This window comes from Phaenicophaeus curvirostris, chromosome 6 (genome assembly GCF_032191515.1).
Source record: "Phaenicophaeus curvirostris isolate KB17595 chromosome 6, BPBGC_Pcur_1.0, whole genome shotgun sequence".
Lineage (NCBI taxonomy): Eukaryota > Metazoa > Chordata > Aves > Cuculiformes > Cuculidae > Phaenicophaeus > Phaenicophaeus curvirostris.
In genome coordinates, this window is record NC_091397.1 from 16,441,698 (window position 1) to 16,469,577 (window position 27,880).

Sequence of the window (27,880 nt, forward strand, 5' to 3'; positions counted from 1 at the left end):
AGAAGGGGTCTTCCCTTCTGCAAGTCTCCACGCTCAAAAAGATCACCAGTTGCTGCTGTTTCTGCAATTCCTTTTTGTATTTGGGGATGAGACATCAACACAGCAAATTTATCTGAACAAATGTAAAATCTCTGTATCAGAAGTACGCATGCTGCTATATCCTGACTAGACAATACTTAGCCATAAAAAGGACAAACACAAGACAGGGTCTTCAGGAGGTTGCCTACATAAGATGTCCCCAGAAGCTGAATCTCATTTCTCCTCTCTCAAGAAAAGGAGGTCCAATCCATTCTTAAAGCACCCCAAAGGCAACAACAGCTTCCTATGATTTTCAGTGAGCTGGCTGTACCGCCGTTGCTGTTTGGGGCTAGCTACCTCAAAGGCCAGGAAAGACAACCCATTAAGGAAATCCACCAACTCCATGGCTGAACACCTCTTCTTGGCTCTCTCTCCTCTAACATCCATGTTCTGAGGAGAATTTTTTTCTACACTGCTGCAAGTGTTGTTTTCTTCCCAGTTCTTCTATTGGCACAGTTGCCTTGTGTGGCTGAACTGGACAGGAGGCATGGGACCAGAACAAGCATGTGTTAATAGTATCGAAGTACAACCAGAAATGCCATAGCAAATGTTCACTTTATTAGCATGATTAAAATACAGCAGACATAAAATACTTAGCAACATATATTATCTAGCAAAATAAGTAGCAAAAAAACTCATCAGATATTTAAAGACTATTTTGAACAAATGATTATAAAAGTGACCTGTTGTAACACAGCTATTATTGATAAAGAAATTTAGCATGTATCTAATGATAGGTTTCTTTCCTCAACATTCTTTCTACAATTGCCCTGTATCTCTTCACACATACTTTAAACAATTAAGCAGTAGGCATTAACCCATCTACAAAGCCTTAAGCAGCCTCTGGAGCCTTCAGTCTCTTTGTTTGTTTTATGAAATCACACCACTAACAATCCAGTCTTATTCATGAGCTAAGCTTTGGAAATCTTACTCACTTAGTGGACTACATAATTACGGTAGAGATTATCTAGTCCTGTGGGATTTGAATAGTTCCTTGCTAATCGTCTCTGCTATTAAAAAGTTTATGTTTACAGTTCTAAAGTTTATTTATGGACTTACGTTCTTCTGTGTTAAGGCAGCTGTCTCTAATTATATCATAACTATAAGATCAGAACGACTTAGTGCTGTGCTTCTTTGTTCCCAATAGCAGCCCTGCTAGTAATAGAGCTGTGAGTACTGTATGTAGAAGACAACAGTCGGAATTTCATGGAAGCAACATCATTGCCAACTTTCCAGTTTTGCATAAATCTGCTCAGAAGATATCTATGCTGTTTGGCAGGCTATTGCATAAAACAGTGGGGGGAAAAAAGGAAGCATGATATGCAGCTCTTGTTGTAGACAAAAGTTATGTTTATTACAATACAAGAAGCACTTGTGATAAGATTTTACATTTTCAGAATGAAGTAGTCTGTCTATGCTGATGAATTCAGTTTTGAAAACAGAAGCATCATAAGCCACAACACCAGCAATGCTGGAAGAGCCACAGTTTGATTGCTTTGCATGTCATTTAGCTGCTGGCAGCAAGAAATTTCCCACCGAACAAGTGACAGAAATACATCCTCATGTAACTCCTGGGAAAACAGGGCTGTGATTCTCCAAGCATGTTTACTGTGATCACCACCTGAGGCCTTATCACTGCTGGCACACTCAGCCAGTACTCCTCCTGCCTCACTGCTGGGGATGACAGCCGAACAAGTGCAGACCTCCCTATTTCAGATGCTTGTGAAACTGCAGCACAGGGACACCAGCGCAGTCTTGCCCTGCACAGGCGTGCTCTTGCTCTTCCCCAGCGCCATCCAAATTCATAACCAACATGCGCAGGGCAGATGTTCAGTTTGCCATTCAGCCAGCAGCAGTGTCTGCATTTTCTGAAACAAACAGCTACAATATAGACGGTAAATTTGATTTTTTTTTTAATTTTAGACTGCCATGTTTCACTCTATATGACTGAGTGTGAGGTGGGTGTTTTAGGCTCGCAACAAGCTTCTGAAAAGTTAGATGCATCATAGAAAGTCAATTCTTCCTCAGCTCTGTGCTGAACATGGAAGGGTAAGCACCTCAATGAAAGCAAAAATGTAACTATTTGCATGATCTTTGAATTTCATCCAAGTTCAAAGCAATTTCCCTACCTACAAGCTACAAAAGTTGTTGAAAAAACCCCATTGACAGCACAATCCAAACAGATTAAAACTGGGTTTACAGCAAGTCTAGGAATCAACTATTATTGTTTTCAGTCTCTTCCCTGCAGTTTAGAGAGCATGTGCTGTACAACACCCACTTCAAGTATCAGCCAACTGGCAAACCAAAAAGTTCTGGATTTATGTTATCTGAGTGACATCTAACCTGCGCTTGCACAGCTCTGCTCAGTCAGACCTCGGTTATAAATCAGGACCGTGCATGTTTGCAGCGTGCAGTCTTACTGACAGTTACCTCTGACATGTGTGAGTGTGCAAATAACAGGGCTAGGAAACTTTTCTGACAGAGCGCCTGGGACAGAAACAGTGGCCAGAAACACGTTACTAAAGAGCTTCAGTCATGAGTTCAGAAGGCAAATCACATTGCTTGAGCTCTCTTAGGCGCAATCACTCCTTAGTCTTCAGTTTGAATTCCTTCCTCATCTTTTACATATCAATTAGATATGTAGCTAGTACTTGGCTTTTATTTTGGCATAAGTGATTCACCTGCCAAATCCAATTTTCAAAAGTAAGTGCAGCAACTGTTGCATATTCTAAACAGTACAAGTGTGGGTATCCTGGTGACAAATAGTCTAAATTCTATTTAGGACCCTGTATACAGGTTTCACTGACTGTACATTCAAATAACTTCAGCAACTTTGACTAAGATACACTTGGCAAACAGAAGATTCCTCTCATATTTGTAATCCAGCTGCCATTGATTCAAGTCAGGATATGGGTTTAAGATGGACTACTCTAACATAGGCAAACACTGATGTCTGATGAGACTTGCAGTAAACTATCATGCCTAACTGCATATCTGAGAGCAAGATGACTTTCAACTTACAAAATTTTCTTATAAACCCCATAGAAGTAGACCACACCTGTAATTAAACAAATGCCAATCTTAGTCAAAATAAAATATGATCTTAAAGGCTTCAATATTTAATGAAACAACTCCTATACAACTAAAATGGGACATAAAAGGTGGTTCCATTACAGTCTCTCCCCTAGCTCCTTTGGCAGGGGCATCAATTATTTAGGACATCTGAAAGGATTGCAAAACCAAATTATAGTGGTCTTAGACTTACCAAGTAGCAAGACTTCTGAAAGTTATATTTCATTAGCATGTAACCTGATTACTTCTACCAACCCAGAAAGTACTATGAAGCAGATTTCCAGATACGCTCATCGCATTGTCTTCAAAGTTCTCGAAACGAATTTTTTGAAGCATTCCTGCAGGCTCACAGTCATTTTTATGTCCTGGTTTCATAATAATAGCAGTTTTTTTTCCTTCAGAAGACACATTTGATAATGCTGCAGATAATAGTTCCTAACTGCCGCTTCAAAAATCCCCACACATTCATACACTACCAAAGGGTAACTTCTACTTGATTTTCCTAGTTTCTCTCACTTCTCTGACTCATTCTGCTGCTGTGTTACCTCCTTATTGTAACTTAAGCCTATGGCATTCAAAATACATTAAGTTTGAGTATTAATACCAAACACTAAGGTCTAGAGAAGCATTCCCTCAAGGCAGAGCACACTCGCTTTCTCCAAAACAAATCAGCTTTCACCTGCTTTCATTAATTTTGATATTTTAGTCTCCTGCAGCACTTAACTGTGGAAGAAATGAAAATGAGATGCATCATTCGTCTCTAAGAGTGTTTACAAACAAGACCTTGATCACATTTTAAGTGAGTAACTGCTCAGTTTCCATTTAATTTAATTAGTCCAAAGCCATCAGTAGCACAAAATATTCACTGCTGTAAAGCCACTGAACTTAAAGGCTGAGGAGAAGCATGTATCACAACTGTTTACCATGGGACCACAGAGAAACAGCCTTGCTTGCTTCATCATGCACAGAAAGCAGTGGGCAGAAAGGGAGCAGATGGCAGAATTGCCACTGGAATTCCAGCGCACCACAAGCAACAATTGCAGTTTTGATCTCGCCAGCGCTGATAAAATAGATAGTAGACACAGGTTTCCATTTCTACACTTAAAAGAATTCAGGAAAAAAAAAAAGAAATCAGAGAAATCTTTAAAATGACAGTTGTAGATGTAATAATTGTCCAAGTTTTCAAATTAGTCTCCAAGAGCTTTTTTTTTCCTTAAGACATTCACTGGGCCTTTACCTGTAGGGACAAAATTTGTTGAGACAGTATCATTCACATAACTCATGCCCTGCTTCCAAACTCGCACTGCTGCCCCACTCCAGTAAAATGACTACATAGTGCACAAACCAAAAAATGAAATACAAGTAAGAGGTGCGTACTTTCTTTTGGCCAGAAAAGAAAGACCCTGCAAATAGGACTAAAGGATAAGATTTGGTGGAGGTCAGGCAAAGGTAAAACTACTAGAGTGGTTAGCAACTCCAAGTGCTTGGCAAGTCAAGGTGGAAGTGCTAAGTCTAGGAATGTCCCACAGAATAAAAAGTGGGAGAGCAGGACAATGTGTGTTTCAAGTCTTTGCTGAATAAAAGCCTTCTCACTTGAATTGGTCAACTAGGGATTTCAAAGTCTTCAGCAGTGCAACAGACCAAGTTTCCATTAAATTGGCTTCCATGTGATCCATCGCGTATCACACACTATAAAATGTGGCGGGTAACTCTGACCTTAAGTTACATTCAGCTATACTGTAAGATCTGCTTTGCACAGGAGTGTTAGCACATGCTACTTTTACACCTCTGCAAAGGAGGAGTCAAACTTGGGTTTGGCAGAGATAACAGTGATACACTGTCTGTTACCTTCCCAAGACAAACTAGATATTACTACAACTCCACACTGAAATGCCATCATTCAGTGGGTCAGCACAGCAACAGCAAAACTGCTTTGTGCATCTGGATGAAACCAGGAACAGCAGAGTAATTCCAAATCTTTTAAATGAGTATTAAAGCTGTACAGCTCTTGAGAGAACCATAATAGAAAAGCAGGCCCTTGAAAGAACACCTGCTTTCCAGCAGCTCTTTGTGTAAAGCTAGCAAGAGGTTACCTAATTCAGAATCCTATTTTCCTCTTCTTTTTTTCCACAGCCATCTCTCCTGGTCAGGTTATTATGCATCATCCTAAAATGTACAAGCACATCATCCAACTCTAAAGGAATGTGAGCTATCTTGGCTGTTGGGACTATACGGATAAACTGGACATGGCCTGAACTCTTTGTAGTAAGTCAGTGAGGAACACATAGCCAAAAAATACAAAAGAATACCCTCCAAACACACAAGAACAGACTAATGAAAGAAACAGACCATAGAACTCAAAACACAAATAGTTTAATATTGTACCAAAGATAACAGTTACAACTAATTACAGTCTCCAGAAAGGCCAGTTTCAGAAATTGGATATTAAATATTTAGTTCTCTCAGACAAAACAGAAGGACATGACTAATGCTGCATGGTCATTAACCAGTAGTTCATGCACTGTCCTATTCTGATCATCATTTAACAATGTATTCAAGACACATCACCTGTGTTTAGATTTATCTCCTGGGGTTAAACATCTTGTGATAGAACTCATTAATGAAATCAATTTCATTAAAAATAAATTCAATAAAGTAAGACTTTCTAAAGTTTAAATAAAGATATTTTTCTAGCAAAACAACATAACTAGGGGCATATGGGATTCACGTAGCTCTTTGCACTTCTGTTCACCTATGTGAATTTTCAAAAACAATTAGCCTGTTAGCGACGTTATGTTCTACTACAGAGGAACTTGTACAGAACTTAAATGCAGATCTTCTGATCTGCAACACCTCAAAGCACCTCAGCTTCCTCAACAACAACTGAGATAGCTCTCTTCATGGAGCAGTTATGGAACAATACTGAAGGCTCACTTATACATGAGAGCGAAAGCTGGAGTTGAAAAACTCTCCTCAATGTTTTGGAAATGGATAGTGGCACTAGAAAGACGCAGAAATCAGGCAAAGGCAGCAGACAAGATGAAGCAAGACTCTCAAGCGTCTATGACAACTGCAACATAAGAGTGATGTTTGTGAATCAGGTATGCACACAACTATATGCTTGTTCTAAAAAATAGCACTCAATACAGAAGCTATTATGAGGATTTAGAAAAACCAAAACACAATACTCAGGTTGCCACGAACAACCAAATAATATCAGATCTTGCGCTCAAAGATCAAAGTAAGTTTGGGTTCTTCCCCTTTCTTTAATTTGGGCGCAGCATACAGAACGAGTCAAATAGATGGTACAATGAAATCTGGAGAAAAATATGATGCAACATTTGCGACCACAATCCAAACAGTCCCACATAAATTCTAGCAGCACATTTCAAGATATCACATCTATTAAGTTAAATATGTAGGTGCTGTGAGACATCAGAAATAGCACTGGAATGAATAGAATGCTGTTAAGAAGCGCGCAGCCAGCAAACCTTGTAGCTCAGCTAAGCAGCAAGGACACCTCTGTTAACAATGAATACTGAAACATCACTGAACAATGTGGGCTTTGCTAAGCAGATACTACCTGAACTTTGAGTCTAAATTTCAGATCTTAATTATGCAGTATTTTGAGCCATAAGATCACCAGACAATAATGAAAAAAAATAATGAGAATCTTTTCAGGACATTCCTCAAAATGAAAACTGTGTCTGAGGTTTGTTTATATAAGTGAAGTTCAAGGCAGTCAAGTATCTCCACTCTGCTCATTACCAGATGGCTTTGAAATTGATTTAATCCACCTGTAATGCAGAACACCCTACCACATCTGGAGCTTAACACAGCCGTGTGCCTCCCCTTTGCAGAGTAGCTGTATATTCCACCAACAGAATGAAGTGTGAAAGCAACAGTCTTGTTTGCTGAGTCTTTTTTTTACTTTAACTCAAATTTACTGTATAACAAGCAGAAGTTTAAGATGTGAAAGCAGATAGATAAAGCCTTTTTTTATTTTGGTCAAAAATGTATACATGAATTATCCTGGAGAATGTACTGACAGTACAGCACAGCTTTCTCGAAAACCTTGAGGAGTTCAACATCTGCAGCAGCCAACAGACCCAGCTCGGGTATCCTTTGTAAACAAAGGTTAGCAATAATACGGAGACCTTGCTTTGGCAGGTGACGTCTTAGGAGACAGGTCTCCTATACTGTGAGGTAGGTGTGCGGGGCTACCACTGGCAGTCAACTTACCAAACTGCACCTGTGATGCTACAAAATCAGCAGGCAGAAGCAACAGCTTTCTTAAACCCATCTTGCTGTTCTTAGAGCCAGCACACCTAGAACTCTCAGTCCACCAAGCTGTCCTATTCAGTCCAATTACTTTATTTCAAGACGATGTTTATAAATGACTGGCTTTTATCCTATATTCAAGTGGGTTTGAGATATTGAAATATCCTGGAGTTTATGCAGGTTGTCATAAGTCTTTTGTTGCTAAATATGCATTGGTGGCACTATTGAGCAGTTACAGAAAAGGCTCAGAATCAGATCACTGCTAGGAACGTTTCCAAGCAGAATACAAGTGTCTGGTAACTCTAACAAGACACTTGTCTCCTTTGTGCTAAAGTAAATTCCCAATTGCAAAACTAGGTGAAAAAGCAGGCCTTCAGTGATGATCACAAGCCAAAGCTATCAGGTTTAATACTATGCATTACTTTCTAGTAAACTTCTAAGTACTCAGTTTGAATTTAACAAAGCTACCAAAAACTTTCTGGTTTTTGCATGGACACAAGTATTTCGGATCTCCCTCCCTAGTATTTCTTCCCCATCCTCTTTAATTTACTCAACAGTACAGAAAAGACATGCTGTCACCATGACCACTGTAGCTCCTAAATACAGCAGCTCATGATGAAAAAGTAAAGGATCTGCAATTTTAGATTAATAACAGTCATACGCAGTCACAGTCCAAGAGAGCCAAACAACCCTATACAACTGCAATAGTTTCTGGCCTTCCCCAGCTGTGATCTTCCCTGAAAAGTATAAAATTTCCTTTAGACAAACAATTGTTTTAAAAAAATAGTGTGGGAAAGGAGCCACAAACAGAATGAAAAATTCCAATTCCAGCATTTTAAGCTTCAAATAAACACAACTTCAGTGTTCTATTTGAAAGCTTTTAATTTGTCAAATCACAGCTGAAAGGTGTGATGGTAAAACTCATGTTCATACCTGGATCCTCATTAGATGAAGTGAACTATTAAGAGCAGATATTTTCTGTGCAGTTTGACTCTGACTCACGTTGCCCCACTAGCATGAAGACCAAGGTCCTGAAGTTACAAGCTGATGTAGGAGCCTTCTGCTACCAGCCCTCACTTCTGTCTCCGCTCCCAGCTGGGACGATCACCAGTGCACCAGCTCCCACAGGCACTGGCGGTCTGAGAGCTTCCTTGGTTCACTAACACACCAGAGCACTGATGTGCTGACCCAGCAACCAAAACCAGAGACAAAGCAGCTTACAAAGCTGAAGGAGTGGACTAGAGCCACCCGAGAATAATCAGCACAGGCACACAGCTGGGAGCAGGAAGGAAAGAGGGAAATGGGAGGAGTAGAGAGCTCTTAGACTCATAAAACTTCAGCCCCAAAACTGTATTTTGCAAAGCCAAACACACACATAAAGACTTGGCCTGAAAATAGCAACATGGGTTTCAAAGCTTATTATAGCTGCCTCTAAAACAAAGTTTTCAGAGTAGTGTTTCAATGAAAGAAGGGAAATAATTTCTCTGGATTACCCTGCAAAGTGTGTCCCTTCTAGAAATGAGTTCTGAGGCTCCACAGAGTAACCTCACTATCGTGTGCAGGGAATATTCAATAACTCTGCAATAATACTGTAAATAGCATTTACAATAAAAGGGTGCAAACTGAACAGCTGTTGGGAAATAAACCACGACAGAGAGCTTTCCACAATTTCCAGAAGCAAAGCAGCAAGCTGAGGGTAGCACAGCAACAGGATGCTGCTAGGGCTGGATCCCAGAAGCCTCCGTGTGTACAGCATGAGACAGTGTTAACACTGTTAGAGAGAAGCCCGAATTTGTTTTGCACACATCCTTCCAGTACACAAAGTTATGCCTGACCAGAAAGGAAAGTTAATTTGGCCTAGTTTGGCGAATTCTTAAAACTCTGCCAAAGCATTATTCAGACAACACAAGACATAGCTACTGGCAAATTCCTGCTCTCAGAAATCAGACTTTCAAAGAGTCATTTAACCTTTCTGTAGCTTTATTTATTTGCAATACTTCTAGGTTGTAGAAAGAGCAACAGCTACATAGGTAGAGTATAAAGACAAGAATTGTTCAGGCTTAGGGAAATCAGACTCGAGACACATCATGACAGATGTCCTGCCTTAAATAGCAGCAGTTATGTTCCAGTACTTGAGAGCCCAGCTAACACTCCAAAATAGTAAAAATTATAAAACATTGATGAAACTGATGTGATAAATCTGTTTCAAACAAATAGCCTGGTCTGAAAAGAAAAAAAAAAACACTTTTATCACTGATGCCTTTAGTAATTTGCTACATCTCCACTCACTGTTCCTTCTTCATTCCTTTTGATAGGAATGGTTGGACTCGATGATCCGGTGGGTCTCTTCCAACCTGGTTATTCTATGATTCTATCCTCATTAAAAAGAAGAACAAGAAGAATGTGCTGCATAATTTGAGTTATACATTTGATAGAGCGTTTTGAAAGGAATAAGTTAAAGACGCAGTTCTCAGGTGAGAAAGAGACGCTTACCTTTAGGTGAAGTCTGAAAAACTGATCATTTGAAATCCAGAATAAGGATTTTTTTTAAAAAGAAAAGAGAGAGAGACTGAGAAAAATCAAGTCATAATGAAGAAGCCCAGCATGAAAAAAAAAATGAAGCTCAGTATAGTCTCAGTGAAGTGATACAACTGGCATTTTTTCAAGTCATCTGAACCTGAAGCTCCCAGCCTGTAGAACATGTATCGCATAGTAGCAGTACAGAAGTCACACTGATATTGCACACAAGTGCTGTACAAGCACTGCCAAGGAGCTTGCACAAGCACATGTATGTGCGTATTGTGTGCACACATCCACATATGCACGCTGAGTGGTGTTGATCCAGAAGCTCCCAATCTCCGTGGGCAATTCCATGTACAATGGTTTCAGAAACCCTAACAAAGCAACTCAAATGCACTGCTGTATTTAATACAGGGATCATGTTCAGTTGCTACAACTGTCATACTTAGAGACTTGAGGGGGTAAAAATAATTTAGAAACAAAGACGGTCTCAGGCTTGTAGGTATTTGACAAGTATCCAAGTGCCAGTAGCACATACAGTGAATACAAGTGACTGGAAACATTTCAGCAAGTGACCTTCTGTTTATCAAGACAGTAGCGTTTCTTACAGCAGCTCTCCAGGGGCCACAATAAAAAAAAAACAACCAAACCCAGAACATTCTGAAGAACTTTAATATACAAAATTAACGACTGTTTTAAAAGAGTTAGAAATTTTCCACAATAAGAATTTGTGGCTTCCTGTGCAAGAAAGAATGCCAATTCATACCAGCTTGTTCATGGAAAAAGTATTTTCAGGGCTTCCTCAAGAACCTAACCTCTGTAACACCAAGATTACTTGCTTTGTTTCAGCAGAGACTGCATGATTATAAGTTCTCATGTCAGTCTTTGCATAAGAAACATTTAATGAAGTAGCATTTCTTTTATTAGAAGGGCATTGCCTACTTTTGCAACATGAAAGCACGATTGTATGTTAATCCAGGAATTTTATAAGTAATCATAATTCTCAAAGACAGTATTTAAGGTGTTCCCTCTTTCTATTGCATTTGGAAATACCTTTTGGCCAGGATGAAGCGTAGCACAAAGCCACTCCAGTCCTTGGCTTCCTTAATTCACACACATATATGGATGGGTCTTTTGGCAGTCTGGTTTTTATTTCAGCAGCCCATTGCTGGAAAGCACCTCCTGGGAGCACTGAAAGAGCACGTCCAACCAAATACTGCTTTAAAGATTTCTTTTAAAAGGCTACCAGGTCAAGATTCCAATAGTAGGTCATATGAAACAAAACCCCTGGTAAGTTCTTTCTCATGGTTCCCTACTAGAAAGCAGATTAGGTTCCCAAACCAAGGAATGGAAATTTATATCTCACCTGGAATGTTTCATCTGCCATCTCCCTGCCCACATAAATCCCTTCAAGTTGCCTGTGGCTGTACTATCCCAGCAGCATACACTACACCCAGTGCATTTCAGACATAAAGTTTGTTACAGAGGCATTAGCTGAGCATTCCCCTCCTAAACCACAAACTTTTAGAACCTGAAATGCATACCTAGCAGTAGTCAGTTATGCTACAATTAGCTTTTATTAATGTAAATCCTAGGAAGTTGTTTAGCTATGTTCAGTGCCACTTAAATTCAAAGTTCATTTTATTCAATGTAATTTAATTTCAAGCTAGAAGAATTAAGCTTGCATTCCATATCAGGAATCCATATAAACAAGTTATTTTCATATTCCAGGCTTCTGCTTGCAGTAGGAAGCCAGAACAACTTTGTTGCCAGCCCACAAAAACAATACAAAAATAGGCATTCGCATGCAAGTGGTAAAAACAAGCATGCACCAATATTACAGAGACAAGACAAACAAGTGTACTTAAGAAGAAAACAAATCCTTTGCCTGTCAACTATTTGCACTCTACAATATAACGGGAAGGAAGAGGATGGGCACTGGGGAGAGCATCCAGGAAAGGTTTGATGCAATCCCACGGTCAGGGTGTTTATAGAGTTCTGGGGAGTCTTTACCCTCTGAGCTTTGTAAGGGTCAAGTTTTGTACAAACTCCTTTGAAGAAATACTTGTCACAGTATATGCTTTGAACCTCAAGTGACAGAATGCTCTAACTAAATTAAGTCAAGCCTAAAGCCAACACAGGGAATACATAAGCTAAGCAGTCTCGTGGAGTAAGGTGGGAGAAGAAACAGCTACTTTTCAGCAGATAACACCTCAACAGTGATGATAAATGAAACTGCAGGCTCACATGAAGCACGTGAACAAGATAAAGCATTCAGAACATAATTAACTGTAACAGGCATCCTAAAAAGAGCAGCCTAAGTCAGATCCTTACTGACAGATACTACCTCAGTAAACATTCTTATTCTTATTGTAATTCTGTTCATTATTGCAACTTTTACTCAGGTAAGCTCCTTTCAAATTCTTGAATCTTGCCAGTAATAGAGATGACTGTGTATAAGTAGGCTCTGGGGTACCATCCACATGGCTGATCAGCTACATACAGAGCAGAGTCATGATCTGCACAACCTGTGAGATAACAGGCATCCAAGCTTGCCAGTTTCTGGGACAAACCATGGTAAAAGCTAAAGCTACCAACGTGGAAATAACTTAAATTGCTGAAGTTAGAGATGGCAATTCCCATCACATATCAGCCTGCAGCTTGGGGAAACAGCTCTAGGTGATGGTACTCTATTTCCATTTTTAAATTAACATATGTCGTAATTTTTAGTTTCAGAGAGCAGTGAAAGAGTCAGTGAAGCGAGGCAGGAAAAGCAGCACTTACCACTAGCTGTGCAAAGGAAATCATTAACAACAGCAAAAGGAAACAAAGGTTAAAGGGATTAATTCAAGTAACATTTTCAGAACAGCAATTTCCCTGCTGATGGAAGTGCTGCTCTCCTGCACAATCCACAAGGTCTCCTCCCTCTGCTAAGTCTTAGAGTTGTCAGCTGTAGTTGGAAGGCATTACATAGTCAGACATGACTTTAAATTGCCTGGGGAGCCAATTTAAGTTTAGAGGAAACTTTAAAATAAAAATTTTCTCCTGTAGGGGATGGAGCAGTTAACAACAGGGGGAAAACAAGAGGGGGCAAGAGAAGGGGGGGAAACGAAGAGGGGGGGAAACGAAGAGGGGGGGAAACGAAGAGGGGGGGAAACGAAGAGGGGGGGAAACGAAGAGGGGGGGAAACAAAGAGGGGGGGAAACAAAGAGGGGGGGAAACAAAGAGGGGGGGAAACAAAGAGGGGGGGAAACAAAGAGGGGGGGAAACAAAGAGGGGGGGAAACAAAGAGGGGGGGAAACAAAGAGGGGGGGAAACAAAGAGGGGGGGAAACAAAGAGGGGGGGGGAAAGAACAGCGGGGAAAAGAACAGGGGAAGCAAAGTTTTCTCCAATGATCTATTTTTATGCCTTTCCAGAACTTCTACCAACTTGGTCAAGAACAGTTTTTGAAGGTGGGTCAGCAAGTAACCACTTCTTTTCCCACCACTGCTTTTAAACATGTTTAGCAATTTACTGCCATTTAAAGTCTTATCACTTGACTTCCCATCACCTTCTTTGAGAAATAAACATTTGTTTCTTCTAAAACCTTTAATAATTTAACACATCTTATTAATCAGATACTGCTTTCCTCCTCTGCTTAACCAACAGAAGGACAAACCAACACCCTACTTTCTCAAATTCCACTCCTCCCAATCTCCTATGTCTATCCCCTAGACTCACTCCAAAGGGCTTTATGAATTAATCAGCAGCACTTAAAAAGAAAAGAAAATATAAGACTCCCTCACCTTCTCTGTAACAGATGTTTCTCTTCGATTTCCCACCCATCCTTCCCTTCCCTCAGTATCACACTTTGTGTCTTCCTCTGTTTTTGAAGCATGGACAGTCTACTATTCTGGATAAGAGGCCCTGTTAGCTGTTTTCTGAAGAACTGTTCATACATGCAGTTCTTAAACCCAGAATACACATTAATTTCTACATTATCTGTATTAACTACACATTTTAAGCTCATATCTCTGACTTTGCTCAGCTAACATAATTTAATGTATCTAATATAAGCCTGTACTTCTGCTAAGATTTCATACAAATACTGATTTAGTACTCCAACATTGAGTTCTAAAGAGTAATTTCCCAGAAGAAAAGAGCAAGCACCTGGCCAAAGACACTATTTCAACTTCTTTTAAAACACTAGCATTAGAATGGAAAAGTTCAAAGTCTCAGAAATTCAGAGATATGAAAAACAGATCCTGAAACATGCTACCTTAAAGCAAGAGACTTCTTTTTATGTTTTTGCTTTGTTTTTACAGGGTGATGCTCTACTATTGAGCCAGAGTTATCCTCTTTATTAGCATAATTCAGGTAGTATTGATGTTTAAAATTAACGCGAAAGCTACAACCAGCTAGGATAGAGTAGACCTGGTGAGAGGTTAAAAAAAAAAAAAAAGCCAGGAATAAAGAAATATACCTACAGTCACCTGAAAATTTTCTCTCTGAATAACAGGGTTTTCAGACCAATTAAAATGGGTAACTAGGAGTCTGGGGCAGAGGCAGCCTTTTTTGCTATCAACAGCAAGAATGCACAAGTTATTCCCTTCCAGTCTCCCTCACCATGAAATAATTCACGTAGCCAGGAAAATTCAGTTTTACAATCTTCAACCACAAACTCCATCAAATGCTTTCAAGAAAATGCCTGATTTATCCTCTTGTACAGGACTAGTAGTTAATGAATATAGGAATACAGGAATAGTAGTTAATGAAACCAGCTCAAGCCTCTGAAAACCTAGCTTTATTGCCATACAGTCCTTTTCACCAAAAGCCTCAAACTGACATGGTAGAACAGGTTAAGCATTAAGAACAGTAACTTTAGTTGTTAACAGAATTATTTGCCTCTTCCAAAGGTGCCTAAATTTACTCTGATCAAAGCTGTCATCGAAGTTCACCACATGAAGATAGTCTGCCTTTTAACCTCCATATCTCCAGGGAGATAGTTACGGATTCGCTGCGGTAGAAAAGAGGAGTTCTGCCACACAAAACATTTTTGGGCATTTTCTATCCTTTTCATGGCAGAAGCAGCAGGCTGGATGGAAAAATCCAAAAAGCTGGACTCAGCCTACTGTCCCTCACCTGGACTGAGCACTCACTGCAGATACAAGCCATTCAGAGCCCTTGTTCTTCCCCCAGCATCCAATCTGAGCAGTGCTGCTGCTGACATAAAACGTACTTCAAGAACTGATAAATGAAAGGGTTGGATAACAAGAGAGCAGAGGATGCCTTGTTAAACTGAACACTGTTCAGAGAATTGGGGACATAAGAGAGTTGCTGGCATGGCTTTAAGGGGCATCTTTTCATACCCCAGGGTTTTTTTATTAGTTAATACCATATGCTGTGGTATTGTGTAAACACACCCGTATTTCGTATTTGTTCCAAATATAAGAAAATAAGATTTTTAGGTACTCTGTCCAACTAGTGGCAAAGAAAACTTCTCACAACTTTGATACAGTAAAAACAGTTTACTTTTGTTTTAAAACCATTAGAAGCAAGAGAGGGGCTTGCAGCACCTAGCATTTAACAAGAAGTCAATTTTATCTCCACTAATACTTAACACCAGAGAAACAAATGCAGCTACAGTTGCCTGTATTGAGCAGCTGGCAAGCTCAGAGATGGAAAAGTTGCGGAACAGCTGGGGAATGCGAGACCCTTTTGAACACGCTGCTATGTGATCCAAAATAATGGTACGTGTTTACACACAACACAATGTCAGCAACAGCCAAATGCAGGTCTGGCGAATGTACTACAGCTGCTCCTTCCCTCAGACAAAGCACTGCAAGTAGATACAAAAGAGTTCATATTCACAAAAATATGGCTTTCCTTTTAAAAGGCAGCAGTCTGATTTCCAAAATAGACAGCTGGCCCTCCAACTGGACTAAACCATCCAAGATTCTGCATTAGAAGTTACCCTTTAAAATGGGTCTGGATTAGGGTCACAGAGCTTTCCAAACTGCTGCTACTTTACCACCAACAGTTTCCAACAACACGTTATTCAGACCAACAGGTTGCCATCTAATGTATAAAAACAACTTCTCTCATGACAGTATTTCCCAGCTAGCACCAGGGAGACAGCCATACACAAACTCTTAATAGGGACACTGACTATACAGAAGTTAGCTAACCACTCAAGAGAAAGATGCTCAGAGTGCTAGAAAGGAGGGTTTGAATATACATGAGCTATTTTACAGATTGTTTATGCTACTGTTGCACACTGGTGTAAAAGTAAGTTGACACCTGAAGACAATAAATCCCACTGCGTATACCTAGACAGAAGAATAGTTCTTATTAGCTGCTGCTTATGCAGTGACTGGGAGCATGTTGCAAGGACTGCTCGCTTGTTTCACAACTGCCATCTGAAGACAACATAATTTCATAGGTGACCTTGCACAAAAATTGCAACACCTTATTTCAAGTGATCTTCCCAGTTTTCAAGTCTCAGAAGCACAGTATCAGTGGTACCATCTGTCTTGCTCGAGACAAACCATGATTAAATAGTGTTAACTGGCTACTACTTTACACCGCAACCGTATCACTAATTATGCTAGGCACCAAAACAGCATTCATAATGGAATGTTTGAACCCCTAAATCTTGATTAAAAATAGTGCAACTCAAAAGACACATATTTTGACTGAGAGAAGGAGACAACATCACAAGATCTCCCTTTGACTTCCTCTACACGCAGCCATTAATGTTACAATCCCAGTTAAGAGCTATTCAGAACATGATAGTTAAAACTGGACAAAGACAGCTGTCATAGCAACAATAACAGATGCAGGCATAATTTTTAACCTCATTTGCTTTTACAAAGGAAAATAGCTATCATAAAAAGGAATACTTTGAAACAAGGGTTGTAACATTCTGTCTTGTAATTAATGGGACTCTCAATGTTAAGCGTCTCTCTCAGCACATGTAGGCAACAAATACCACATCTGTACACTTCAATTTCAGACTTCTTATAAAGACTTTCCGCTGAAATCCATTTGTGAATTAAGCCATATTTCTAAGAAATTATGGACATAAATGGAAGAGGCCTACTGAATAAAGAAGGAAAATAAGTAGAGCCTTGAATCACACTTCCAGGCTTCTATTACTAAAACACTGTTATGCTAATGGCCCTTGTTGCAGGCGAAGCAGTAACAAGCACTGGACCTTCAAATCCTACCATCTCTCAAGGTAAAAGCACAGATGCCATGGCAGAGGAAGCGATGGCTTCTATCCCCAAGCATGAACTCCAGAGTCCCACCTGCACCAGCAGCTTCTTCTCCAGAGTTTTGAACCAGTTCTGCTACTAAGGTTTATGCAGCTTTGAGGGCTTCCCACTACTGTAGCATCTCTAAAGTCTTGTTCTCAAAATAAACTAAGAATGTGAGCTTGAAACAAGTGCGGGATGTTGGAATGAGTTAGCACAGCTCAGCAAATTTTAACAATTGCAGGTAATGCACTGACAGTCCACCTACCTTAGCAAGTGACACGTGAATGATCTGAACTTTCCATAAACTGCACCGAACATCTCCCAAATTACTCTCCATACTTACAGTAATGGAATACTCTTTCCACAGGATAGCAACAATATAATAATAATAACAATAATAACAACAATAATAATAATAAACAAAAACCCAAACAAACAAAACCCTAAACCAAATAAAAAGCCCACAAACCCAAGGAACTCCAGTTCCTCATCAATTACTCTCCACTAAACTAATTGCTGCTTTAAAGGAGAAGGTAATTATCTTAAAATTCCAATGATGTACTTACCAGGCACAGTGTACTTGGAAACCATCCTTTGATTCCACCTCCTTTCTTTATAGTCAAATCATACTTTGCAGTTTATTTTCAATTAAAAGACATATCAGGGTGTTTGTGTGCATGAATGGGAGGCGAGTTTCCATCTCTGTGTGCAGTTCTTTCTAAGAAGCATTTTATATGTGGATATAAACACAGCTTTTTCAGAAAACAATTACTGCTGTTATTTGCCACAGAGGAACTAAGAAATCTTTTTAATAGCTTATTCCTGATTTTACTGTAACTGCACTCAGATAAGATTTTTTTTCAAAATTGTTAGGAGGTACATCTACACCAAAGTTTACTTGCCATAAGAAAGATTTTCCTCCCATGTAGATCTCCTGACAGCCATGTCCCAACAGGCTCCAAATCGTTCATACACATACCAAGTATCGTTCAAAGCAGACTTGCTTTAAGCAAGATTAAATACCTGTTCAGTTTCAACTGTCCCACTGCCAGGATAAACTACACTAAACTAGTTCAGACAGTTATCCCACCAGGCACCCGACAGCCTTTGAAACTCCCAGTACCCCAGAATCTGCCGCTTCTGGGAATTATGCCAGGAGCTGTGGGATAGCTCTCCACAGAGGACATTACAAATTAAATATTTTAGAAGTGTGCTTGTGTTTACATGGAACAAGGCTGCAACATTTCAGCATATGAGTCAGCATGGTTTGCATCCACACAGAACTGAGCAGCGCAGTTGGGAACTATAAATTTTCTAGGGAAACAAAGAGCGTGAAATGATACCCCCAGGGGAATACAGTCAGGCCACACCCAGCAGGAGGTAACACTCACCTGAAGACAGGAATTTTATTTAGAGCTTTAATGCTGAAAAGCTCATGATTTTCCTGTGACAATTTCAGAAGTTTCTGCAGAACAGACACATCGGTCCTGCCTGTATCACAGAGGTTAATAATGATACCATGGCCAGAAAAAACTTACAGGCATTCACACCCACTTTAGGATGCAGCTCTTCAAGTCTTATAACTAACACTTAACTCCTTTCAAGTGAAAGCTGAAGCATATTTCCTAGCAGGACAGCAAAGAAAAAATTTTAATGCATCGCACTAAATACAAAACATCCAACAAAATCTTCAAGCAGGCAAGCAAAGCCGAACTGAAAAATAGCAAACTACCCTACTGCATCTTATGTGCTGTTACCTACAGCCAGATGCATTTCAGAACCAGACCAACACCCTTTTATCGAGGCTTCAGGAGGCACAAGAAAACAGGATGACATATCAAGCCTCTAAACGTCCCACCAGGGAAGAACTTCTCGTAGCAGGAACAGCTATCAGGCCTGTTTTCCAAAGCTGAGCATATTACCAATATTCCTTCCTTGTCTCCACAACAGGCACTTCTGTCTCACAGAGGCTTGATGCAGACCATCAAGAAATCAGGACTGTTTCTCTGAAAACACAGGCTGGACTTCTACCACTGCTGGCTACACAGAACAGTACACGGAGCCAGAGGACAGCACATCCTGATTTTGAACTGCAATTTCAAGTCAGAGATAAGAAACTTCAGCATAGTAACACTGCACACAGTTCTGTTGTCATAAACCTCATTAGCCACGTGAATCAGTCAAGACATGTTTCCATTTTCAAGTGGATTTTGTTTTCATTTTTTAACACAAGAGATTAAGATAGTTACAGGCTGAGAACACTTTTCAGTATGATATAGTTTGGTTTACTCTTAAAGAAACACTCTTGCCACGTTAAAAATAACCAGACTAGTTCAGAACATTTTCCATAAGCTATTAGAGAGACTGTTTGCACGCCTAGAAAAACTTGGTATCTAACAGGGTAAGAGTACTGCCTTTCAGCACGGGAGATGCTATCTGAGCTGAGATCAGTCTGTGATGACACTAACAGCTGTCAAAGACTCAGAACAACGTCAAAACGGGTAATTTTCGTTTCCTATTTGCTTCCCAGGGCTCATGCTGCTGCCCCTGGTAAAGGAACAAACTCAAGTCATCTCACTCTTTGCAAGACCACTGAAGTCTCTCTTTACAGAGTGATAATCGACAACCACGTGCAGACTCTAAGATGCATCATTAATAAAACAGATGCAAAGTTGTCATTAAGTAGTTAGCTCTGGAGCACCGGCTTGTCCACGCTCCATGTCAAACCCCATCAGCGCCGCGCTCTTAACTACCAGCATATCCTAACTTGGGATTTTCCCATTAGTCACAACGTTTAATTGCTTTCCCCCTGTTTTTTGAACACTTCATTGTTTTCCGGAGCTCAGACAAGAAGTCAGGGCGAGCCGCGACTCCCCCGCTGACCCATTTAAGCCGAGGAAGGTGAGCACCCAGCCTCTCCGACACCGGGCTCGGGGCCAAACGGGCTCCGTGCACCGGGGAACGAGCACCCTGCTGCCTTCGCCAGCCCTCCCCGCTGTCCCGCCACCGGCCAGCATCTCCACGTACCCCGCTCTTCACCCCGCAGGCTCACGCCGCCGCCGCCGCCGCCTTTCTCCCAGCTGCGAGAAGAGACCGAACTCCTCCCGAAAGCTCCCAGCCCCGCGGGCGCCGCTCCCCACACGTGCTGCCGCGCCCCGGGGAGCCCGGAGCCGGGCTGACAGCTCTGCCCGCGGGGAACGGGCGGCGAGCGGGCTCACCTCGCAGACAGAGGCTCTGGGGCTCCGTCCGTCCGTCCGTCCGTCGGGGCGGAGCGGGGCGGAGAGGGGCGGGGCGGACGTGCCCGACCCCGGCCGGGCGCGCGGGGAGCGGCGGCCGCGCAGCGCTACGCGGCCCCGCGCGGGACGGGGCGGGGCGGGACGCGCCCCCTCGAGCCGGCCCCGCCCCGCCCCGCGACCCCCGCCCCGCTCGCCCCGGGGCCGGCGGGAGGCGCTGCTCCGCGCGTTAAAGGGGCCGCGCCAGGGGGCAGCGCTGGAGTGGAGTCTGGGCTGCGCTGAGCTGCGCCTGAGTGGAGCTGAGCTGAGCCTCGCTGAGCTGAGCTGAGCCTCGCCTGAGCTGAGCCGAGCCTGAGCCGAGCCTGAGCCGAGCTGAGCTGAGCCTGAGCTGAGCCTGAGCTGAGCTGAGCCTCGCCGAGCTGAGCCGCAGCAGCTCCTCGCCCACGGAGGCCCGAGGGAAGCAGGGGATGTTCAGCCCCCCGCTGGCCGCTGCAGACAGCAGGGTCTGGGGGCTCCCGGCACGGAGAGGGGAATCATAAAACCACCAGGTTGGAAAAGACCTCTTGGATCATCGAGTCCAACCATTCCTATCTGAAACTAAACCGTGCCCCTGAGCACCTCGTCTACCCGTCTTTTAAATACCTCCAGGGAAGGTGACTCGACCACCTCCCTGGGCAGCCTGTGCCAGTGCCCGATGACCCTCTCTGTGAAAAATTTTTTGCTGATGTCCAGTCTGAACCTCCCCTGGCGGAGCTTGAGGCCATTCCCTCTTGTCCCGTCCCCTGTCACTTGGGAGAAGTGGCCAGCTCCCTCCTCTTCACAACCTCCTTCAGGTAGTTGTAGAGAGCAATGAGGTCTCCCTTCTGCCTCGTCTTTTCCAGGCTAAACAATCCCATTTCCCTCAGCTGCTCCTTGTAAGACTTGTTCTCCAGCCCCTTCCCCAGCTTTGTTGCTCTTCTCTGGACACGCTCTGGAGGGAAGCTGTGCCAGGGGCGGCTGAGGTCACTTGGTCTGTTTGGCCTGAAGGGGAGGAGACCAAGGTGGGTACATCGGGTTTGCAGCCTCCTCACAAGGGGGAGAGGAGGAGCAGGCGCTGGGCTCCCCTGATGGGCAAGGATAGGACCGGAGGGAATGGCAGGAAGATGTGCCAGGGAGGATTAGGCTGGGTATTAGGAGAAAGTTGTTCACGCAGAGGGTGGTGGAGCACTGGAACAGCTTCCCAGGGAAGCAGTCATGGTGTCTGACAATATTCCAGAAGCATTTGTACAATGCCCTGAGGCACATGGCGTGAATGTTGGGGGTGTCCTGTACAGGGACAGGAGTTGGACGGGATGACCCTTGCGAGTCCTTTCTAACTCAGGTCGCTCTGTGATTAGGAAAAAATTCTTCATTGAAAAGGTTACCAGGCACTGGAACCGGCTGCACAGGGAGGTGGTGGAGTCACTGTCCCTGGAGGTGCTTAAAAGTCAGGTGGATGAAGTGTCTAGGGACATGTTTTAGTAGTGGGCAGGTACATTTGGGCTTGGTGATCTCAAAGGTCTTTTCCATCCTGGTGATTCTATGTTTCTGTCACCCTGAGCAGCCCTGTGGAGAGTGGGGAACCCCGCAGGTTCTGCCATGGGCTGGTGGGACCAGGATATGGTATCTAGCACAGCCATACCTCAGAGGTCAAGAAAAGCAGCAAATTGGCTTCAGTCTCGGCCTTGCCAGCCAGGGAGCATGAGGAGATGTTGTGCTGCTGCCTTCTGTCATAGAATGTGATTTGAGTTGGAAGGGACCTTAAAGATCGTCCAGTTCCACCCCCCTGCCGTGGTCAGGAACGTCTCCCATGGATCAGGTTGCTGAAAGCCCCAGTCTGGCTTTGAACACTTCCAGGGATGGGGCTTCCATGACATCTCTGGGCAACCTGTTCCAGTGCCTCACCATCCTCACAGGAAAAAATGTAGTCCTAATATCTAATCTGAATCTCCTCTCTTTCAGCTTCGAAGCATTACCCCCACAGATGTGAAGGTACCTGGGACCAGAACCCAGGCCTTCCGCCTCATCATACCATGGCAGCCTCTATACCCAATGTGGTAAAGCATGCTGCGAGGTTTTTGGGTCCCTTTCATCATGGCTGGTCCAAAGAACATTTAATTATTTATTTAAAGAGGGCCAGGCCCAACAAGACAGCTCCAGCGCTGCAAAGGAGCTAGGCAGGGCTCAGCGGCCTTACTCGTGTGTTATCTGTGGGTGACTCCTGCATTAATGAATTTTCTGGACCCTGTTTCTCTGTAGCGTAGTTTCAGAGGGATAGAACTTTGTTCTCTTTATTAAGTTGCATAACCTTTCCAGTCTAGCTTGACCAAATTGCAGAGTTTGCTGCTGAGGGGCTGGAGCAGATCCTGGGGAAGCTGCTGGGGAGAAGGCTGATTGAAGGAACAATTCAATGAATGTCCTTCTTTTTCTCTACTACTGGGACCACATAGTGTGGGAGCTGGGGGGAGCACAAAGTCATCACCACTTTTTACTTAAAGGAAGACACTTTTTGGGTTTTTTTTTCTCAGATGTGCTTGTTTAAAACCGAGGCATTGTCCTGAAGATGATGGAAATATGATTATGATGTTGCAGACTGCACCTCAGTGGTGCAGCAAAGGTCCACACAGTAAAAGCTTACAAATTTTCTGGTATTAAACAGCTCAGAAGCCAGATTAATCCTTTCTTTTATCTTCCCCTCACTTTAATCTTTTACTTTAAACAAATGTTTTTTCAAGCAAATTATCCAAGTGGACAATTTGAGCTCTGCTTCTCTTAATCAGCTATTACAAAACAGCTTGAAACATGATGATGGCACATATCACATGGAGAATCTTTTGAAGAATATGTTAAACATGAGAATTTAGGTAGAGAACACATGGGACTGGACAGATTATTTCTGTTCCGTTCAGTTGCATATGCAAGAGCAGAGCTATCTTCTCCTCCATATCTGCATGGAGTCTGTACAGAAAAACAGGAGAAAATCTTAAGGTGTGGAAGCGTGCTGAGATGAGGCAACCCTAAAAACTTTCAAATCAACACTGGAGTATTTCACAAGGCACGCAACAAAATATCTTTGTCTGCAGGACTACAGCAGCTTTGTGCTCAGAACTGAATACTGAAGGCTTAGCTTGAAATATTGCTGGGCTTTATAGCTTTGTGGCAGGCAGAAGTTTCTTAATTGCAGGATAATGACATGGTGTGGGCACAAGCCTTTTGCCTCATAGTTATGAATTACTTTGTGCAGATAAATGAAACCCACATCAAATAGAAAGCATAGATGTATTTTTCCAATCTGGTTAAGGGAGAGAAGGAGGAAAGCTAGCGTGGAAAGGAGGTCAAAAATAAGCCATAGCAAGGTTAAAAATCTTGGATTAAAAAAGTGACCTTGAAAATATGTTTCAACCTGCTGACTTCCAACACAACATGTCCTGTGGTCCAACACCCCTGTTTTAAACTGTTAAAATCCTTCCTATTCCTTAAAGAGAAAAAGAGACAACACCTTCTCACTAGAACTATCAAGGTTTAGAGATGGAATTCTGATCCTGCAAAAAATGCCCTCTAACACAGGCCTGAGGGAATTGTCTGGAGGGGAGAAAAAAGTAATTGAAATGTTAGATTTGTTTTTGTTGTGATTGACATTATGCTGTCCTTATTTGTTTTCAAATAGCAGAATGGTTTCTTCATGGAACTTTTACAACTGAAAACCTGCAATCCAGTTAGCAAGAACTCTGTTTTCACGCTACTTCAGAACTAATTTGTCTGGATTTAGCTATAGGGACAGTCCCTGCCATCTTCTGCCAGAGATTTTTCTCCTGCAGACTTAATCCATGATCCAGATACATGATTATTTCAATTTTACATTTAAAAAGGAGTAGAAGATTGATTTGAATCCCAACGGAGGAGAAAGAGGCACAGTGATGTTGTTGAATTTTTTGTTCCCAGAAGAACCAGGAAAGAATTAAGATTGTTAAAGAAGTATAATTTTTGTTAGACCAACCATCTTAACCCATGTCAGTTAAAAAGATTATTTTTCCCTACTTTTTGAATGGGTTAGACTTAAGCATGTTTGATTTATGATGGGACTCAGAAACATCTGCATTTTGGAGCACCAGCAAATGCTCATTTAAACAATGGGGCTCTCTTGGGGGAATATAGGAAAGAAATGACATTCTTTTGCAAAGAATTCAGCGTTTTTCACTTCATGAAATATCTTGTTTTTTCTTGAGAAGTAGTCTGGAGAAAACTTGATGACTTAACCTATTGTAAAGGAGTCCAGCAACTTTCACCTTTATGTTACTGGTATGAATATGAACCAAGTTACTATTTGCTTGCCTTTGAATGCCCCACGTGAAAAGAATTGGTCATCTCAGTCTCAATGGCAGCATGCAAGTATTCACATCTTAAAAACATGTGGAACTAGTTGGCAGTCTGAGGCCTTGTCTGCACTCAGGATTAACTCTGATTTCAGGAATTATTTTAGCTTCTGGTTGGAACCCACTGTAGATAAAGTTGTGCAAGCTGTGACTACCATCTGCACTGTTTGATGACTGACTTGGGGACTATTCTAACTTCAGATGAGGCTGAAGCAAAGGAAACAGTTTCTGAATGGTTACACATCATGAATGAGCTCTCATGATGTACTTGAGTAGTTTATTTGAAGTTTTTCAGGAAAAAAGTGTTGAGGGTATCAGAAGATAAACATCTGTAACATCATTTTGAGTTCAAGCCTGCACTTGGTGGAGATTCTGTTCTGTAACCAGATGCTATACTGTATATGCATTGATACGATTAGAAACAGGCTTAAGACTAACATTTGAATTTACTAGTAAACTTCTCAGGCTTCATTAAGCCAGGTCTTTGAGTGAATGGTGTGCCCACTCCTTTTAAATCCATGATCTTGAATCCAGACATCTCTACATTTAAGAGACTGGCTTGATAGGCTTTGCAAAGTGACCTCTGTAGCTCAGCACAGTCAATATCCTATGACAAAGGCGTGACTCGCTGTAGACCCCACTGTAAACTATTAATATCAACAAAGAGACCAGAGCAGAGAGACTCTGGTCCATTCCTGCAAGGTTTCCACATATAGAGAAAGCAGAAAAAACTAATGATCTACATTTCAGCTGCTTTTCTAAATGAGCGTATTAAATAATGTGACAGGCTAGTAGCTTTCTCTTCCTGTGCCGGGCTATGCCAAACTAGAGTGAGGAAGCCTAGGGTCTTTTAAAAGAAGGTGTGAAAAACACTGGGACAAGTGTAGAATTTTAGAAAAGAGCCAAAGCCTCTGTCCACCCTCAGAAGAGGAGAATGACAGAGCTCTGGCAGCCATTGCAGCCACCACCGATTTATTTACGAGTTCCTGGAGTTGGTCCAGTGTAATTATGGGCCTGAACTCCAGATCAGATTCACTTGACATTTGAGAAAGTCTATGGAAAAACAGTAATAATAAACTGATAATAACCATCCGTCTCATAAGCAAGAAAAAATAAAGGGAAAAGAAAGGGCAGGTGGGGAGAGGGAATGGCAACATAATCCCCAAAAGATTTCCTGCTTGTCAGGAGATACTTTCAGCATCTACCTCTATGTATTTTATAAAAGGAGAAATTTTGGAGCAAGTCCTGACTCATGACAGTGCTATTGCAATTACTACACTGGAAAAAATGAAAATGGGGGTGCAAAGGAAGCTGGGATAAGTTGGGACAGCAGTTTCTTTTGGTGGGGTAGATAGTTTGTGGCCCACATGGCATTTATCCAAGCATGCTCATCACCTAAATTATATTGCCATGAAGCCTTGGCTTTGGAAAAAGATGTTAGATGAAACTGTGCTGTGGCATATGATTTGTTTTCAATTTCATGCACAGTATAGAATATACTTTTTGTACTTTACTGCAGGTCTCTGATTCTGCTTGTTCATATCATTGGCACAACATGGATGAGTATTGGGGTTAAAAGTCTTTGTATTTAAAACATGTGCTGTCTTATATCAGGATTTATATTTCAGTGTTCAATCCTTTCCATCTGAATCACTCCACATGAATTCTATTGAATTTCTATAAGATTGCTTTAGAAACCCAACTCTCTGGGAGTTTTCCAGAGAAAAATGTTTTTCAGGTAAGATAAGTTGATTAATTCTGCTGAATGGAAAAGGTGTCTTCTCTGACAAGAAAGAGGGCTGATATTTAGTTTAGAGTAGTCTCAAATATTTTATTTCGGGTAATGGAACTGAATTGCAATTTCTGAGTCAAAGTTCAGCAAAGCAAGAACAATTATTGACATCTATGCTGTACCTAAACAACATATTGTGAGTTTTCCTTATGTAGGTTTCAGAACATATACCCTACATATGCATAAGTACAAAGGAGTTCATGTATGTAAATGTATTTCCTTGGAGGAAGAATTCCAATTAGCTGCTTTCATCAAACAACAGCAACCAAATGTTGAGTGCCCTGACAATCAATACTGAGCATGGTAACACTAGCCAGCGTCTGAAGGAAAGGGAATCCTGGATGAATGAATGGGGTTATCGGCCCAGAACATGTCGTCTTCAAGTGACCTGCTTTACCATGCACAGCTGACTTCTCAGGAACTTCTACTTGCAACTGGACTGAGCGACTCTGATTCTGAAGGAGAAAGAGTGTTATAAAAGGAAAGGTCACAGCTGTATGCAGAACAAATACAGTTCTCAAATACCCAGTATATTTCTTCAGGTTAAGTGCATGGAAGTCACACACTTTGAAGTGGTTTAGCCTAGGTTATGCAGCCCGTTCTTCCTGATCTGACAATGATATCATGCATTTCTGCTTAGGAAATATATGTAGAACTGAAGTTCTGTGTTGTTAGCTTGAGGAGTTTTATTTGGCTTCTTATTTATCTTTATTTAACTTCTTTGTTTGACATTTATGTAACACTTCAGGTTTTTGTGTTATTTCTGTATGCTCTGATACTTCCATCTGTAAACATACGTCTCATAGGTCTTAGGGGGTGACTTAGCAGTCTGAGGCACTGGTGGAAGGTCAATAATAAAAGTGTAATATAAACAAATGGATTATTTTTTTTTTAATTTCTTTTTCTTACTTACCATACATCTGGCTTTAACCAGACATGTCCTTTTTTGTTCCTGGTGAATTTGTTGGGGCAGAATTTGAGAACACTGACAATTGTCTGGAACAGCTTTACTAGAATAGTGGCTCTGCTTGGGCTGCTGGATAGCTAGAAATCCTAGACACATTCACTGTGCACTGCAGATCCGCTCCACGAAGTATGCAGCACTTCCACAGTGTTAGACCTTCTCAGCATATGTTGCCCAGATGAACTGCACAGCCCATAGGAAAAGCACTTACTGTGCAAAGTCAGATTAACTACATAATTTTTGAACTGTTCATCTGATACTTTACCGTGCTGGGGTTACAGTTATTTTCTATTCTACACATACTCATAGA

The 27,880-nt window shown here is 41.7% G+C and overlaps 1 protein-coding gene across 1 annotated transcript in view; it reads right to left on the reverse strand.

The window, feature by feature from the left end:
* The window catches only part of SVIL (supervillin), a 143,575-nt gene extending 123,092 nt beyond the window's left edge, over positions 1 to 20,483 (reverse strand). Inside the window, exon 1 of the mRNA XM_069859415.1 lies at positions 20,409 to 20,483. The gene's annotated coding sequence lies outside the window, so the exon portion shown is untranslated. The remainder of the gene's footprint in view (positions 1 to 20,408) is intronic.
* Between the last annotated feature and the right edge of the window lie 7,397 nt (positions 20,484 to 27,880).